The sequence below is a fragment of the Oryctolagus cuniculus genome, chromosome 17, assembly GCF_964237555.1.
Source record: "Oryctolagus cuniculus chromosome 17, mOryCun1.1, whole genome shotgun sequence".
Classification (NCBI taxonomy): domain Eukaryota; kingdom Metazoa; phylum Chordata; class Mammalia; order Lagomorpha; family Leporidae; genus Oryctolagus; species Oryctolagus cuniculus.
The window spans coordinates 66,327,362-66,344,786 of NC_091448.1; positions in this window are offsets into that span (position 1 = coordinate 66,327,362).

Below are 17,425 nucleotides of genomic sequence, written 5' to 3' on the forward strand. Positions count from 1 at the left end.
ATTTATTTATTTATTGGAGAGGCAGAGTTACAGACACAGAGAGGGAGAGGCACAGAGAGAGGTCTTCCATTCCCTGGTTCACTTCCCAAATGGCTGCAACAGCCAGAGCTGAGCCGATCTGAAGTCAGGAGCTTCTTCCGGGTCTCCCATGCCGGTGCAGGGCCCAAGTACTTGGGCCATCTTCTACTGCTTTCCCAGGCCATAGCAGAGAGCTGGATCAGAAAAGGAGCAGCCGGGACAAGAACCAGCGCCCATATGGGATGCTGGTGCCACAGGCAGAAGCTTAACCTTTTACACCACAGCACAGGCCTTGGCTTTTTTTTTTTTTTTTTTTTTTTTTTTTAACAAATTGAATTGAGGACAGCATAGCAGTTTCCAGAGTTAGGAATTACGGTGAGACTTAGCAATTCCACTTGCAGGCTTGTACCCAGAAGAAGCGAAAGCAGGAACAAGAACAGATATTGTATATTAGCACGATACAACGCAGCCAAGAGATGAAAACAAGCCAGGGGCCACCCACAGATGAATGAACAGATACACAAACTATGGTCTACCTATGCAGGGAAATGTTATTTAATCCCGAAAAGGGAGGCCATTCTGACACATGCCTCCAAGACGTCATAAATGAACTAAGCCAGACACAAAAGCACGAAGACAGTGTGTTTCCTTCCAAGAGAGGTGGGGCAGTGGTGACGGCGAATGTACTTCGTGCCACACGGAACTGTGCACTTAAAAAGGGTTAAGATGGGGCCAGGGCCGCAGCTCACTAGGCTAATCCTCTGCCTGCGGTGCCGGCACCCCAGGTTCTAGTCCCGGTTGAGGCACCGGATTCTGTCCCGGTTGCTCCTCTTCCAGGCCAGCTCTCTGCTGTGGCCCAGGAGTGCAGTGGAGGATGGCCCAGGTCCTTGGGCCCTGCACCTGCATGGAAGACCAGGAGGAAGCACCTGGCTCCTGGCTTTGGATCAGCGCAGCGCACCGGCCACAACACGCTACGGCCACTTGGGGGGCGAACCAACAGCAAAAGGAAGATCTTTCTCTCTGTCTCTCTCTCTCACTGTCTAAACTGTCTGTAAAAAAAAAAAAAAAAAAAGGGTTAAGATGGGGGCTGCTGCTGTGGCGCAGTGGGCTGAGCCACTGCCTGCAACACTGCCAGCATCCCCTATAAGCACTGGTTCGAGTCCTGGCTGCTCCACTTCCGATCCAGCTCCCTGCTAATGCACCTGGGAAAGCAGCACCTGGGAAAGCATGGTCCACGTGTTGCGGCCATTTGGGGAGTGAACCAGCAGATGGAAGATCTCTCTCTGTAACTCTCTCTCTCTTTCTTTTTTAAAAAGATCTTATTTATTTACTTGAAATTCAGAGTTACACAGAGAGAGAGAGAGAGAGAGAGAGAGAGAGAGAGAGAGAGAAAGGTCTTCTATGCTCTGGCTCACTCCCCAGTTGGCCGCAATGGCTGGAGCTGTGCTGATCCGAAATCAGGAGCCAGGAGCTTCTTCTGGGTCTCCCACACAGGTGCAGGGTCCCAAGGACTTGGACCATCTTCTACTGCTTTCCCAGGCCACAGCAGAGAGCTGGATCGGAAGTGGAGCAGCCGGAACTCGAACTGGCACTCATATGGGATGCCTACACTGCAGGCGGTGGCTTAACCTGCTACACCACAGCACTGGCCTCATGTAACTCTCTTTCAAATAGTGCTGTTTTGGTCTTGTCCAAGGCTCTGTGGCCCCCACCCCCTGCTGGCAGAATGTACTAATTGCCGTACAGTACTCGGGTAATGCCAGTCTGACCTCTGTGGGGCTACAATGAGTCCACCTGCTGGCGGGACGCGCTAATTGCAGGCAAAGTACTAGGGTGTCTCCCGAGGGACCATGGTGAGCCCACCCACCAGAGTGCACCACTGCCACGTGGCAGGTGCCTGACACAGGGCTTCTGGTTTGTTGGCTGCCAATCCTGGACCCAGTGATGAGAGCCAAAGGATTCTTTGCTCAGGCTCAGCTCCATCCCTCTGCAGCAGGGACCGGCCAGGCTTGCTCCGCTCCCGGAAGCACTGGAGAAAATCGGCTCCCCTGCCCTGACGGGGAGTCACAGATCCTCTTATGCCTTGTCTGCAGGAGCAAAACAAACAGTGGCTGGGGTTGGGGGAACAGACAGACGGCAAAACAGGGAGAGGGAGAGGTGGGTGCTGAGCTGGACACCTGACTCTCTGCTCAGTAGGAGGCCCCGGGGGGAACGGGAGGCTCCACCTGGCGCTCTCCTCACTCAGCCCTGAAATCACAAACAAGTCCCTGGCCAGGGGCCCAGCGAGCCTCTGAACAGCACAGAAAGTGCAATTAGACATGCACAAGTGGCTGGGCAATGCCAGGCCCGGTCAGCGCTGGAGCTCGGGCCTCTGCAGGACATTGCCTGGTGCGTTAGGGTTGATGACGGCCAGGAACACTGAGAACATCTTGTTTTTGGTTGTAAGGCCTGGCCCAAGGAAGTGAGCAGGAAGAGTTTGTGTGTGTTTGGTGGCACTGGGAGACTTCAAAGGGTTCATGGGAAAACGCGCTTAAAAGAGCAGTTGATTTTGGTGCAAAAAAAAAACCCCTTTTTTTGAAATCCATGCATAATTTTTCCATGATATGCATTTGGATCTCAAAAAATATGTTTTACACCAAAATAAACTTGTCTTGTTCATTTCTGACTCTCATAGTTTTTTTTTTTAAGATTTATTTATTTGAAAGGCAGAAGTAGAGAGGAGATAGAGCGAGAGCGAGAGCGAGAGAGAGAGAGAGAGAGAGGTCTTCCATCTGCTGGTTCACTCCTCAAATGCCTGCAATGGCTAGGGCTGAGCCAGGCTGAAGCCAGGAGCCGGGAGCTTCTTCTGGGTCTCCCATGCAGGTGCAGGGGCCCAAGCACTCGGGCCATCTTCTACTGCATTCCCAGGCCACAGCAGAGAGCTGGATCAGAAGTGGAGCAGCCGGGACTCGAACCGGTGCTCGCTGTGTACACTGGTGTCCCAGGCAGTGGCCAAACCCTCAGGTTCTCATTTGTCCATCGCAAAGGAACACCCGCAGTCCTACAGTGCATTGGCAATGGGGATGCTCTGGTGAAAGACACAAGGTCCCCGCTCCAGGGGGCCTTCGACCTGGGGAAGTTACCAGTACAGCAGTACAATGAGGATAATAATAGAACCCCTCAGCCCCCCTCCCCGCCCCGTGCGCACACGTGCCCGGTGAGCATTCGAGACATCACAGGTGTAGCTCTTGGCTCCTTGCCTCGTTCTGCATCAGTGCTGCCGTTAAACAAACAAGCTTTATGGGTGTTTGTTAAAGAGCCATTTTCCAGGGTGCTCTGTGCAGGTCCCTGCTGAAGCTGCTGTGGAAAGCCGGTCTCCGCCCGCCCCTCCACACCCCGGCCTCCCAGAACCTGAGGACAGCCCAGACGAGGAGACAGCCCAGCCAGCCAGGGCCAGCTTGATGGAGGCGGGTTTGGCACAAATGAGGAGGCAGCTGGGACTCGCTCGCTCTCCTGTACGTTTGTTCCTCTCAGTTTTTGTTAGCTGTTTGCCTTCTGCGGTAGGAGAAAGGGCTGTTTGTGGAGGCTGCTGTGGCCAGGGTCCCGGTCACTGTAGGTTTTAAAAATGCAATCTCGGCCAGTGCTGTGGCTCAATAGGCTAATCCTCCACCTTGCGGCGCTGTCACACTGGGTTCTAGTCCTGGTCGGGGCACCGGATTCTGTCCTAGTTGTCCCTCTTCCAGGCCAGCTCTCTGCTGTGGCCAGGGAGTGCAGTGGAGGATGGCCCAAGTGCTTGGGCCCTGCACCCCATGGGAGACCAGGAGAAGCACCTGGCTCCTGCCATCGGATCAGCGCGGTGCGCCGGCTGCAGCGTGCTGGCCGCGGCGGCCATTGGAGGGTGAACCAATGGAAAAGGAATACCTTTCTCTCTGTCTCTCTCTCTCTCCCTGTCCATTCTGCCTGTAAAAAAAATGTAATCTCATGGCCGGCGCTGTGGCATAACGGGCTAAGCTTCCTCCTGCAGGGCCGGCATCCCATATGGACGCTGGTTTGACTCCTGGCTGTTTCTCTTCCGATCCAGCTCTCTGCTATGGCCTGGGAAAGCAGGAGAAGATGGCCCAAGTCCTTGGGCTCCTGCACCCACGTGGGAGACCTGGAAGAAGCTCCTGGCTCCTGGCTTTCAAATCAGCACAGCTCCGGCTGTTGCAGCTAATTGGGGAGTGAACCAGTGGATGGAAGACCTCTCTCTCTCTCTCTCTCTCTCTCTCTCTCTCTCTTTCTCTCTCTGCCTCTCCTTCTCTCTGTGTGTAACTCTTTCAAATAAATAAATCTTAAAAAAAAAAAAAAAGAAAGAAAAAGAAAGCCACCCGTGACTCATCCATGGGACACACAGCCCTGGTGTCCCATGTGCGTCACCGTCCAGTCAAGGTCCCTTCCTCCTCTCAGCATGGAGTCACCAGAGATGGTCTTCCTGCTGCTGCCTGTACCCCCTCCCCATGACAGGGCACTCATTACTTCCAGGAGTAATGTCCTTTGCAGAATCGGTCTGTACCTTTCACTGCCTCCCTTTGGGACACTAGTCACCAGTCACCAACGTGACACACTTCTTGCCCTCCTCCCATCCTTTGGCCTGTAGGTCTCCCACAGACGGCCTGGATCCTCCAGGCCACAGTCTGGGTGCAGCTCCATTCTCAAGCAGGTGCATCGCTCCTCCCCCTCCCCCCAGGATGACTGCCTATGGGGAAATTCCTGTCATTGACTTGCTTCCGGGTGGTGGGGGCAGGGCACGAAGAAATCAGCCACGCAGCAGGGGGTCCTGGCCGAGCCTGGCTTTTCCTCTACCGGAAAGGAATGTGTGGTTGTTTATGGGAAATGGTGACGCAGAGAGAGGCACCCAGGCTGCTGGCTGCATTCAAGGGGATGCATGCATGACCCCCCTGCCCCGTCCTACCGTGGAGGAGAGATTGAAACTGACTCCTGCGACCTGAGCATCCCATAATCAGAGAGCCACGGTTCCTGTCCCAGCTGCTCCACTTCCCATCCAGCTCCCTGCTAATGCACCTGGGAAAGCAGTGGAGGATGGCTCAGTTTGGGTCCCTGCATGTGGGAGATCCGGATGGATTTCCTGGAACCTGGCTTTGAGGCCTGGCCTAGCTCCAGAGGTTTTCCATTTGCTGGTTCACTCCCCAAATGACCCCAACAGCCGGAGCGGGGCCAATCCGAAGCCAGGAGCTAGGAGCTTCTTCTGGGTCTCCCACACAGGTGCAGGGGCCCAAGGACTTGGACCATCCTCCACTGCTTTCCCAGGCCATAGCAGAGAACTGGATCGGAAGTGGAGCAGCTAGAATTCGAATCAGTCCTCATACTGGGTGTCAGCACCACAGGCAGCTGCTTAACCCACCGCACCTTATCGTGGGCCCTGGAATCTGAATTTTGAATGGGTCTGGCAGACCTGTGCACTTTGGCCTTCTAAGGAGCACGGTGTGAAGGTTGGGGCCTGGGGCCTGGCCGTGTGGCCACCATGTCGCCAGGAGGAGCCATGCAGAAGGTGGTGTTTTGCCAAATCCAAAATCCGGGGCAAGGTCCAGGTTTAGAATCAGAAGCCTGAAATCCATCTAGGTTAAATGCAGGAAGACGCTTTGAACAGAGCCGGCGACGCGAGCTGAACTGTCGCTCAGAACCCGAGCGTGTGATCCTGTGATCTGGGGACAGGACGGCTGGGGTGTGATCACGGCTCGGCTCCCCTGAGCTCCTGTGACGTTGAATCCCACGAGATCACAAGAGGGGACAGGGGCTCTGTTCTCCTGGATGGATGAGTCCGTTCGTGTTATCAACCACGGGTTCACGGGTTATCCGGAGCAAGGGCCCGGGACAGAAGCCAGTTTGGCCAGGTCTCCCACAAAGCTCCCTGGCTCTCGCGGTGGGATGCCAGGGGCAGCCACAAACCCTGGCATTGAGAAGCCAGCACTGCAGGTGACCTTGGTCCAGAGCCGTGAGCCACAGCAAACTTCTTTTCTTTGTAACTCACCCAGTCTGTGGTGCTACCAGCAACAGCAGAGAGACTAGGACCCAGGTCTGTTTGGAGGCGATTGATGCAGGATCCTGAGACAATATTGCCCCGGATCATCTGAGCAGGACCTCGACTGGGGACGAGTGTCCTTCTAAGAGACAGAAGACAGGAGCTGGCTCTGTAGTGCAGCAGATTAAGCAGCTGCCTGTGATGCCTGCATCCCGTATGAGCCCTGGTTCAAGTCCCGGCTGCTCTACTTCCGATCCAGCTCCCTGCTAAAGCACCTGGGAAGACGGCAGGTGCACTGCTGTGTCCACACGGGAGTCCCAGATGGAGTTCCAGACTCCTGGAGTCCGCCTGGCTGTTGCAGCTACGATCTCTTTCTTTCTCTCTCTGTGTAACTCTTCCTTTCAAATAAATAAATCTTTAAAGAGAGAGAGAGAAGCAGAGGACACAGAGACTACGTGAAGATGGAGCAGAGACGACCGGGAAGCGGCCATAAGCCAAGGACACCTCAGCTCCAGGAGGAAGCTAACGCCCTCCCCAGGAGACTGCGCAACCCTGCAGAAGCCTTGCTCCAGGGCTTCTGCTCTCCAGAACTCCAGCGACAAGCGTGTGTGTGTGCATGCGTGCGTGCATGTGTGTACACGTGTGTGTGCGTGCATGTGCATGTGTGTGTGTGTGTGACTATAATCCAGCAAGGTTGTGGTGGTTTATGACGGCAATCACAGGCACCTTCATACCCGGAGGCATTTTTCAGATTGTCTGGAGGAAAGCAATTCAAAAAACAAGCAAAGAATCCACCCAAGCCCCCCAGCTACAACAGATCCCAACTGGGCTCCCAGAATTAGCTCCTGCCTGTCATCCAGGCACTTCCTTATTATTGACTGCAAAGCTCCAGGAAGCGCAAACCTTGGTCCCGCATGGCTGGCTGATCACCAGCCTGGCAACCATGCTCCTAAACATAGCTGTTTTATTTCCTCCCAAGTCTACCTTGTTTGGAAACTATTTATAGTGGTTTACGACACAGCAGAACTGAGTCAGATGGCTTCTGTCACAGTGCCACGGCAGAGCAGACGTTAGCAAGTCCTTAGGCAAATTATCTCTCCATGTCTGAAGTCAGGGGGCCAGACCTTAGGTTAACTTAAAGCAAGGTACACAGCAGCTCTCCGGGAGGCGGGGAGGGGTACTCCACAGGAAATGCCTGCGACTCTGGGGACCGCTGGACCCTGCAGATATACACACAGGCACTTCCCAAAGTTCATGGAATACGGGAGCTCTTATGAGTCCTGGCTGCCCACTTCCGATCCAGCTCTCTGCTGGTGGCCTGGGAAAGCAGTGGAAGATGACCCAAGTCCTTGGGCTCCTGCACCCATGTGGGAGACCCAGAAGAAGCTCCTGGCTCCTGGCTTTGGATTGGTCCAAAGGTTGCAGCCATTTGGGGAGTGAACCAGCTAATGGAAGATCTCTCTAACTCTTCCATATATATCTTTAAAGGAAGGGCATTGGCCAGTGCCACAGTTCACTAGGCTAATCCTCTGCCTGTGGCGCCACTACCCCGGGTTCTAGTCCCGGTCGGGGCACCGGATTCTGTCCCGGTTGCCCCCCTTCCAGGCCAGCTCTCTGCTGTGGCCCGGAAGTGCAGTGGAGGATGGCCCAAGTGTTTGGGCCCTGCACCCGCATGGGAGACCAGGAGAAGCACCTGGCTCTTGGCTTTGGATCAGCGCAATGCACCAGCCGCAGTGCGCTGGCTGCAGCGGCCACTGGGTGGTGAACCAACGGAAAAAGGAAGACCTTTCTCTCTGTCTCTCTCTCTCACTGTCCACTCTGCCTTTCAAAAAAAAAAAAAAAAAGGAAGGGCATTGAAAGTGAGACTTTATCATCAGTCTTCCAAGATGGCGTGTCTGGTGAGCAGATTTATAGCCCAGTCTGCAAGCCCCTCCCCCAGCTCCTCATTGGCTGTGTACTGTGGGGTGTTCAATCCTCCCGGAAGTCACCTATGTTACAAAGTTGCCTTCCTCCTCTCTTCTCTAATTTCCTCTTGTGAGCTGGCTGCTCCCTGACTTCCTGTTTGCCTGGTAGCTTGCCTCCCTCTGCAAATCAGCTGGCAGTCATTTTCCACTCTGGGTTGAACATGGACCATGGGACCCTTTCCCACAGCAGGGAGAACTGGATGTCTCCTTCATGGATTCACAGATACGGAAGACTCGGGCAGCAGCTCCCAGCTCGCACTCACAGCACAACTACCTTGGGGAGCTGAGGAAGACTGACAGCAACATTTAATCAGAGTCTGCTGTGGGGACCTGCTGCATCACGCTCCCTCGCTGGGGAGAGCTTGTCTTGGAGGCTCCACGTGCCTGCCCGGTCCCCAGCCGCCCATACAGCAGGCTCAGTCAGACGCCCTCTCCCTGGGCTGTGCTTCCAGAATCCGTTCTGGGACAAGCGGCCAGGGCAGAGGTCGGAGACCTGCATGGGTGCTCTGCCCCTGATGGAGCCATCCTAGGCTGAAGGTGCATTGCACACACCTGACCTCTCACAACCCAGCCCAGCCCCCGCCTGCCTTAGACACGCTCTCAACACGCACGTCAGCCCATGACTGGGCAACGATCAAGGGCTATTTTAAAATAAAGCATTTGGGGTGGGACTTGTGGGGCAGTGGGTTAAGCCCCGCCTGAGATGCCGGTTTCCCACAGGGGCAATGGTTCGAGTCCTGGCTGTTCCACTTCCAATCCAGCTCTCTGCTGTGGCCTGGGATAGCAGTAGAAGATGGCCCAAATCCTTGGGCCCCTGCACCCGCATGGGAGACCGGGAAGAAGCTCCTGGCTTCGGATAGCCGTTGTGGCTATTTGGGGAGTGAACCAATGGAAGGAAGACCCTTCTCTCTGTCTCTCTCTCTCTCACTGCCTGTAACTCTACCTGTCGAATAAATAAATAAATAAAATCTTTAAAAAATTATAAAAAGTCTTTAAAAATAAAATAAAGCACTGACAACTTGAGAGAGAGAGAGGGAGACAGGGAGAGAAACAGATCTTCCATCCACTGGTTCACTCCCCAAATGCTGGGCTAGGCTGAAGCCAGGAGCCTGGAACTCCATCCAGGTCTCCCATGGGTGCAGGGGCCCAAGGACTTGGACCATCTTCCACTGCTCTCCCAGGCACGTTGGCAAGGAGCTGGAGGGAAGTGGAGCAGCTAGGACTCGAACCGATGGCCTTATGGGATGTAGGCTGTGTCACCGCGCCAGCCCCTGCAGCTGTTTATTTCAAAGGCACTTCCTAGCCAAGGCCAGGTCCCCAGCCAGCCAGCCATTCGCTGTCACCGTCATCATCACCGTCACTCACTGCAGACAAGCCTGGGTTCCTGAGCCAAAAAACAATCCACGCCATCCGATTTGGTCAGAGCAGCACCCAGGCCATGACCTGCTAAGCAACTAGGTCAGCAGAGAAAATTGCCATGGCTGTTCCTCACCCCAGCCCAAAACTAGGCCTGGAGAACTCCGGGGGGCCGGGCGGGCGCGGGAAGCACGCGTGCTGGGGCCCCTGCGCCCCCGCCCTCGCCTGCACCTCTCCAGCGGGCCCTGCCAGCCCCTCCTGTTTGAGCGCCTCCTTTGTCTGTGCCGCCCACCTCTTTACTGCTAGTGTTTTGAGTTTGCATCGCTCCCCACTTGCCTAAAGTGGGTCAGGCTGGAGGGAGTTTGGGACAGGCGGGCGCAAGCCCTAGGAATCCAATTGAACTTAAATCTTGACATGGGGGAGGCGGAGAGGGCGCAGCAAATAGGCGTGATTCAGCCTTGAATTCGGGGCTGCGGGGCGGGGGAGCAGAGACAAGAGCCCTCCCTTGCATTGTGTGGCCGCAGATGTCCTAATTAGGGGAGAACAGTGGATCGGCAGGACTTTGGGGGGGGGGTGGGGACAGGCTCATTGTTACAAAAAAGTGGTCCTCGACCTGATTTTTTTTAAAAATACGGGCAGGGAAGGCCTGAAGGGAGGAGGCGCCGGTGCAGAGTGACAGCGAGGTCCTGTTGCCGGCGGCGGGAACGGAATGGGGCCACCTCCAGTTCTGTTCTGTGGTTCTGATCACTACTGGGACTTCCTGCCTGCCTGGGTGCTTAGCCCATTGCCCTGGCCACCACCGCCAGCAGCTAGCCGTGTCCCCTGTCTGCCCCTGCCTCACACGCTCAGTAAGCAAGGCTCAGAGCAATCTGGAGGAATCAGAGTGGTGGCACCTCGCCCCGTGCCCTCCAAGCCCCTTCACGCTCTCCGAAGCCTCCTCCTGCGTGTCTCTCTCTCTCTCTCTCACTCTCCTGTTCTACAGGCGGGGGGGGGGGGAACCTGGTGGTCCTCCTGGCTGCAGCCCCTCGATGGGGAACAGTGTTGACCACAGACTAGAAGCTGCACAGACAAGGGCTCCTGGAGAAACTGGGTTAATCGCTTCTGTGTGTTTTGGTGCAAGAACAAAAAGGAATTTGAAATACAAAAATGTTCTTTTTTCCCAGCATACATGGAAAATGTGTATTGTGAAAAAACATAGGCATGGATTCAAAATTGGTTTTGCACCAAAATAAGCTAATACTTAGAGAGGAGAGAGAGAGAGAGAGGAGAGAGAGAGAGAGAGAGACTCCCATCTCCTGGTTTACTCCCCCCAGATGCCTGCAATGGCCAGGATAGGGCCAGGTGCATTAGCAGGGAGCTGGATTGGAAGTGGAACAGCCGGGACTAGAACCGGCGCCCATGTGGAATGCCAACATCACAGGCAGTAGCTTAACCTGCTACACCACCGCGCCAGCTCCTCCACAGGTTTTTTATTGTTGTTGAAGTCCCCTTGTTTGTTGGTTTGGAGAATAAGGGAGACAGTGATTAAAGAATTCACATCTTCAGCATTGTCTAAGTACGTGGAGCAGTACCTGGAGTATCTGGGTTCCTCAGGACTTGAAGCCCGGGGCCAGCCAGAGCCAGGCTGGATACGGCTCATGCCAACGGCTCTGAGACAGGTTCTACAGTGGGGGTGGGGACTACGTGCTGCGGTGCAGTGTGGGGGAGGCTGCACCAATCGCAGCCCTCAGACCCGGCTTTCGCTCTGGTTTTACGCGCACGTGACCCTCCTTCTTTGAACTCCCTGCATCTCCCAGTGCAGCGCTCCGGAAAACCGTTCCAAGGACATTAGCTGGCTCGTGCAAACCTCATGCTAGCCGTCTTCAAGGGTAGCTTGACCGTGCTTTCAAAGGAAGTGCTGAACAGCAAATAGGAGCCATCCTGCCCGCTCCGTGCAAGGAGGGGCTCATTAAAATATGTTTAGGTCGATATATATATATATATATATATACACACACACACACATATATATACATATACATACATACATATATACATATATATGTATATTAAAGCTACTCTATTTGGGGAAAAAAAATCTTGGATTTAGAGAATGAGCGTGATTTCTTGCTCAGAGAGCGATGTCAGCTGTCCTTGGTGCAGCGGGGACCAAGTCACCCAGGGATCGGGACATTTGGAAGCAAGTCTATGCCTCCCTCCCTCTCCCTGCCCCGGCCTCACCCCTACCCTGGTGCCCCAGGCTCATGTGGGATGTGCAGAGTGTTTGGGGAGAAGTGGAGAAGGACTTTTTCTTTTCTTTTTATTTATTTTGAAAGATTTATTTATTTGAAAGAGTAAGAGAGAGAGAGAGAGAGAGAGAGAGAGAGAATGCGAAAGATCTTCCATCCACTGGTTCACTCTCCAGATGGTTGCAATGGCAGGAGCCAGGAACTTCCAGATCTCCCATTTGGGTGACAGGAACCCAAAAACTTGGGCCATCTTCTGCTTTTCTCAGGCACATTAGCAGGGAGCTGGATCAGAAATGGAGCAGCTGGGACTCGAACCGGCACCCACACGGGATGCCACAGCTGCAGGCACAGCCCAACCGGCTTCACCACAATGCAGACCCCAGAGAAGGGCTTTTTAAAAACAGCAGCAGGGGCTGGTGCTGTGGCACAGTGAGTTAAAGCCCCAGTCTGCAGCGCCAGCATGCCATATGGGCGCCGGTTCGAGTCCCAGCTGCTCCACTTCCAGTGCAGCTCTCTTTGATATGGCCTGGGAAAGGAGTGGAGGATGGCCTAAGTGCTTGGGCCCTGCACCTGTGTGGGAGACCTGGAGGAAGCTCCCGGCTCCTGGCTTTGGATTGGCCCAGCTCTGGCCGTTGTAACCATCTGGGGAGTGAACCAGTGGATGGAAGATTCTCTCTCTCTCTCTCTCTCTCTCTCTCTCTCTCTCTCTTTTAAAAGATTTATTTATTTGAAATACAGAGATACAGAAATACAGAGTTACAGAGAGAGGTAGAGCCAGAGAGAGAGGTCTTCCAGATGGTTGCAATGGCCAGAGCTGGGCCGATCTAAAGCCAGGATCCAGGAGCTTCTTCCGGGGCTCCCACATGGGTGCAGGGGCCAAAGGACTTGGGCCATCTTCTACTGTTTTCCCAGGCCACAGCAGAGAGCTGGATCGGAAAAGGAGCAGCCGGGAACCAGCGCCCATATGGGATGCCGGCGCTTCAGGCCAGGGCTTTCACCTGCTGCGCCACAGCTCTGGCCCTGCCCCTGCCTCTCTCTAACTCTGCCTTTCAAATAAATAAGTAAATCTTTTTAAAAAATACATAAAAGAAACTTGCTGATCTGAACTTGAACGAACTTACCAGGGAACCGCCCCCCGGAGCTGCTACAATGTGCCCGGGTCCCAGGGAGATTATCTTTTCTCCCTCTCTGGAGGTGGGAGGGTTCGTGGCTCACTCAGGTCCCCAGGTACCAGTGAGCGTGGCACCCTGAGACGCTGTGGCGTGGTTCAGAGCCTCAGTCTTTCAACAGGTGCAACCGGACCTCACACCACCGGGAAAGCCAGGCTTGCTCTGCGCCCTAGAGCTATAGAAGCGGAACTCAGAGTGGGAAGAGGGGACCACATCCTGTGGTCCTGTGGCTAATATCTGTGGTCAATTCCACAGATAGTAAAATGCTTCCTTGGTACCTGGAATGGGTCTTAGAAGTTAGTCCACTTCCTCTCCTTTTCCGGGTGTAGAAATTGGCCCAAGGAGTTAATAATAATCACCACCACTATTGTCACCATCACCATCACCATCACCACCATCACCACCACCTGTCACTATCATCATCACCATCATCATCATCACTGTCATCACCATCATTACTCTCATCATCATTACTGTCACATCATCACCATTACCGTCATTGCCACCATCACCACCACCACCATCATCACCATCACCACCACCATCACCACTGTCACCACCATCATCATCACCATCACCACCATCATCATCACCATCACCACCACCATCATCATCATCATCACCACCATCACCACCACCATCATCACCACCACCACCATCATCACCACCACCATCATCATCACCACCATCATCACCATCATCATCATCACCATCACCACCATCATCATCACCACCACCACCATCATCAACACCATCATCATCACCACCATCACCATCATCACCACCATTACCACCATCACCACCACCATCAACGCCATCACCACCACCATCACTGCCATCACCACCATCACCACCATCATCATCATCACCATCATCAACACCATCACCACCACCATCATCATCAACACCATCACCATCAACACCATCAATACCATCACCACCACCATCAGCAGCACCATTACCACCACCATCACTGCCATCCTCACCACCACCATCATCACCATCACCACCACCATCACCTCCATCACCACCATCACTGCCATCACCATCATCACCATCATCATCACCACCATCATTAACACCACCACCACCATCATCACCGCCATCACCACCATCACCACCATCATCACCATCACCATCACCATCTCTGCCATCCTCACCACCACCATCATCACCATCACCACCATCATCACCGCCATCACCTCCGTCACTGCCATCACCACCATCACCACCATCCTCACCACCACCATCACCACCATTGACACCCCCTGAGCACTCACGTCTGCTAAGCCCCTTTAAGGTTTCATCAGTTCCTTCTCCCCAGGTAGCCCCTGAGGAGGATGTGGTACACGTCAGCCCACATGCCCTGAGCAATGGAGGTACAAATGCACACAGGCGCCCAGCTGGTGAGCTGCACGGCTGGGACAGGAGAACCTGCGAGCATTTGGCCAAAATGTCTTGATAAGAGGGGCATACACTCCTTTTTTTTTTTTTTTTTTTTTTGACAGGCAGAGTGGACAGGGAGAGAGAGAGAAACAGAGAGAAAGGTCTTCCTTTTGCCGTTGGTTCACCCTCCAATGGCCGCCGCGGCTGGTGCGCTGCGGCCGGCGCACCATGCTGATCCGAAGGCAGGAGCCAGGTGCTTCTCCTGGTCTTCCATGGGGTGCAGGGCCCAAGCACCTGGGCCATCCTCCACTGCACTCCCTGGCCACAGCAGAGAGCTGGCCTGGAAGAGGGGCAACCGGGACAAAATCCAGTGCCCCGACCGGGACTAGAACCCGGTATGCCGGCGCCGCAAGGCGGAGGATTAGCCTATTGAGCCGCTGTGCTGGCCACTCCGTTTTTAATATATAGTTTATATCATTTCATTTTACCTTTTTAAAAAAAGTTATTTTATTTATTTGAAAGGTAGAGTTACAGAGAGAGGTGGAGACAGAGAGAGATCCTCTGGTTCATTCCCCAAATGGTCGTAACAACAAGGGGTGGGCCAAGTCAAAGCCAGGAGCCAAGAGCTTCTTCTGGGTTTCCCATGTGGGTGCAGGGGCCCAAGGACTTGGGCCATCTTCCACTGCTTTCCCAGGCACTTTAGTGGGGAGCTGGGTCAGAAGTAGAGCAGCCAGGACTCGAACCGGCACCCATATAGGATGCTGGCACTTCAGGTGGCAACTTTACCCTCTACACCACACCTCTGGCCCCCAGGTAGATGCTCTTGACCCTGCTTTCAGAACGTGCTCTCTGCCATGTCACGTAGCAGTGCTGGCCGGAAGGTTCCGCTGGGAGGCAGGGGCTGTGTCTCTTGCCTGCCTGAGGCAACTCTGTCCTGCAACCCAGTGCCCAGGGCTGCTGTCTTTCCGCCAAGGGCAGCTGCCTGAAGTCTCAGGAACTGATCCAGCTCCCTGCTAATGCACTTGGGAAAGCAGTGGAAGATGGCCCAAGTGCTTGGGCCCCTGCTCCCACATGGGAGACCTGGAAGAAGCTCCTGGCTCCTGGCTTCAGATCAGCCCACTTCCGGCTGTTGCAGCCACTTGAGGAGTGAACCAGCGGATGGAAGACCTCTCTCTCTGCCTCTCTCTCTCTGTCTCTCCCTCTCTCTGTATCTCTGCCTTTCAAATAAATAAGTAGATATATTTTTTTTAAAAAAGGAAAAGGCCAAAAATCATTAAATATTTTTTTAAGATTTATTGTTATTTTGAAAGTCAGAATTACAGAGAGAGAGGGAGAGATTGAGAGAGAGGTCGTCCATCTGCTGCTTCACTCCCCAGATGGCCACAACAGCCAGGGAGCCAGGAGCCAGGAGCTTCTTCCAGGTCTCCCTCGCGGGTGCAGGGGCCCAAAGGCCTGGGCCATCCTCCACTGCTTTCCCAGGCCATAGCAGAGAGCTGGATGGGAAGTGGAGCAGTGGGGACTCGATCCAGTGCCCATATGGGATGCCAGTACTGCAGGCAACAGCTTTACCCGCTGTACCACAGCACCAGCCGCGATAAATAGATTTTTAAGAATAGTTAAAAAAATAAAGAGACCTCCTAATCCCACAACCAAATAACTGTTTTGGGTTTGAATGTGGATCACCTTCCCGGTTAGCCTGCTTCAGCCAGATGGGAGTGAGGCCATGGGATTTCAGACGGGGACCCACACGGGTAAAGCCCCCAGCAGGGTTCCCTGAGGGTCCTTCTAGGTAACTTCTACTGCTGCAGCCTCAGGGAATGGTGTTCCCAGGCAAACTCTTCTTTATCTGTCCAGTCTCCCAGCACGAAATTTCCAGGCGCTTCCTTAAGCCAGTGTCTGGGACAGACGCTCCACTTCCGTGAAAGACTTGGAAAATAACAAACAAGTTCGTCACTCAACAGAAATGGGTGTTTCCTTAGCCTACAGCTTGTGCCACAAAAATTAAAAAAAAAAACAAAACCAGTAGCAAATGTCCAGTCGAACAGTAAATACCACCTCATTCCTCCCAAGCCAAGCTCTATATCTGTCCCCACCTCTTCCAGGAGGTCCCAGCCCACGCCAAGAACAGGAACAGGAAGTCTTATAAAAACTCAAAAAGCCGGAGGGAAACTCACCACCAGTTGCTGGGGCTGTGGTTGACCATCTAGAACATTCAAAATAATCCATTAAAAATTCCTAACGGGGGCCAGCGTCACGGTGCAGTAGGTTAAGCTGCCACCCGCGACATTGGCATCCTACACGAATGCCGGTTTTCGTCCTGGCTGCTCCACTTGCCATCCAGCTCCCTGTTGGATGTGCCTGGGAAAGCAGCAGGAGATGGCCCAAGTACTTGGACTCCTGCCACCCACGTGGGAGACCCGGATGGAGTTCCTGGCTCCTGGCTTCAGCCTGGCTCAGCCCTGGCTGCTGTGGCCACCTGGGGGAGTGAACCAGCAGATGGAAGATTCTCTCTCTCTCCCCCCCCCCCTTCTTTCTGTAACTCTGCCTTTCAAATAAATCAATACATCTGGCCGGCGCCACGGCTCAATAGGCTAATCCTCCACCCAGCGGCGCCGGCACCCTGGGTTCTAGTCCCGGTCGGGGCGCCGGATTCTGTCCCGGTTGCTCCTCTTCCAGGCCAGCTCTCTGCTGTGGCCAGGGAGTGCAGTGGAGGATGGCCCAAGTGCTTGGGCCCTGCACTCCATGGGAGACCAGGAGAAGCACCTGGCTCCTGCCTTCGGATCAGCACGGTGTGCCAGCCGTGGCGGCCATTGGAGGGTGAACCAACGGCAAAAGGAAGACCTTTCTCTCTGTCTCTCTCTCACTGTCCACTCTGCCTGTCAAAAAAAAAAAAAATCAATACATCTTTCAAAAATAAATTTTCTTTGTCTGAAACCTGACTTCTTCATGAGCTTTTTTTTTTTTTTTCTTTTTAAGATTTATTTTTCTGGCAACCAAGATTCTGTTAGGATTTCTGGGCTGTGCAGTGTAAGAACAAAGTATCCTTCCAGGGTGGAAACAAAGATCTGTTTTCACAATGCTGCCTGCTGTTGCAGGCATTTGGGGGTGTGAATTAGCAGATGAGAGATTTTTCTGTCTCTCTGTCTCTGCCTTTTCCCGCACTAAATAAATAAAGAAATGAAATGTTAAAAGGATGCTCTTGGATGCCCACCCCTGTATCTGCCCACCAAGAATCAGAGACCCAGGGACGAGGCAGCTGGATTGGAAGTGGAGCAGCGGGGACTTGAACCGGAGCCCATATGGGAT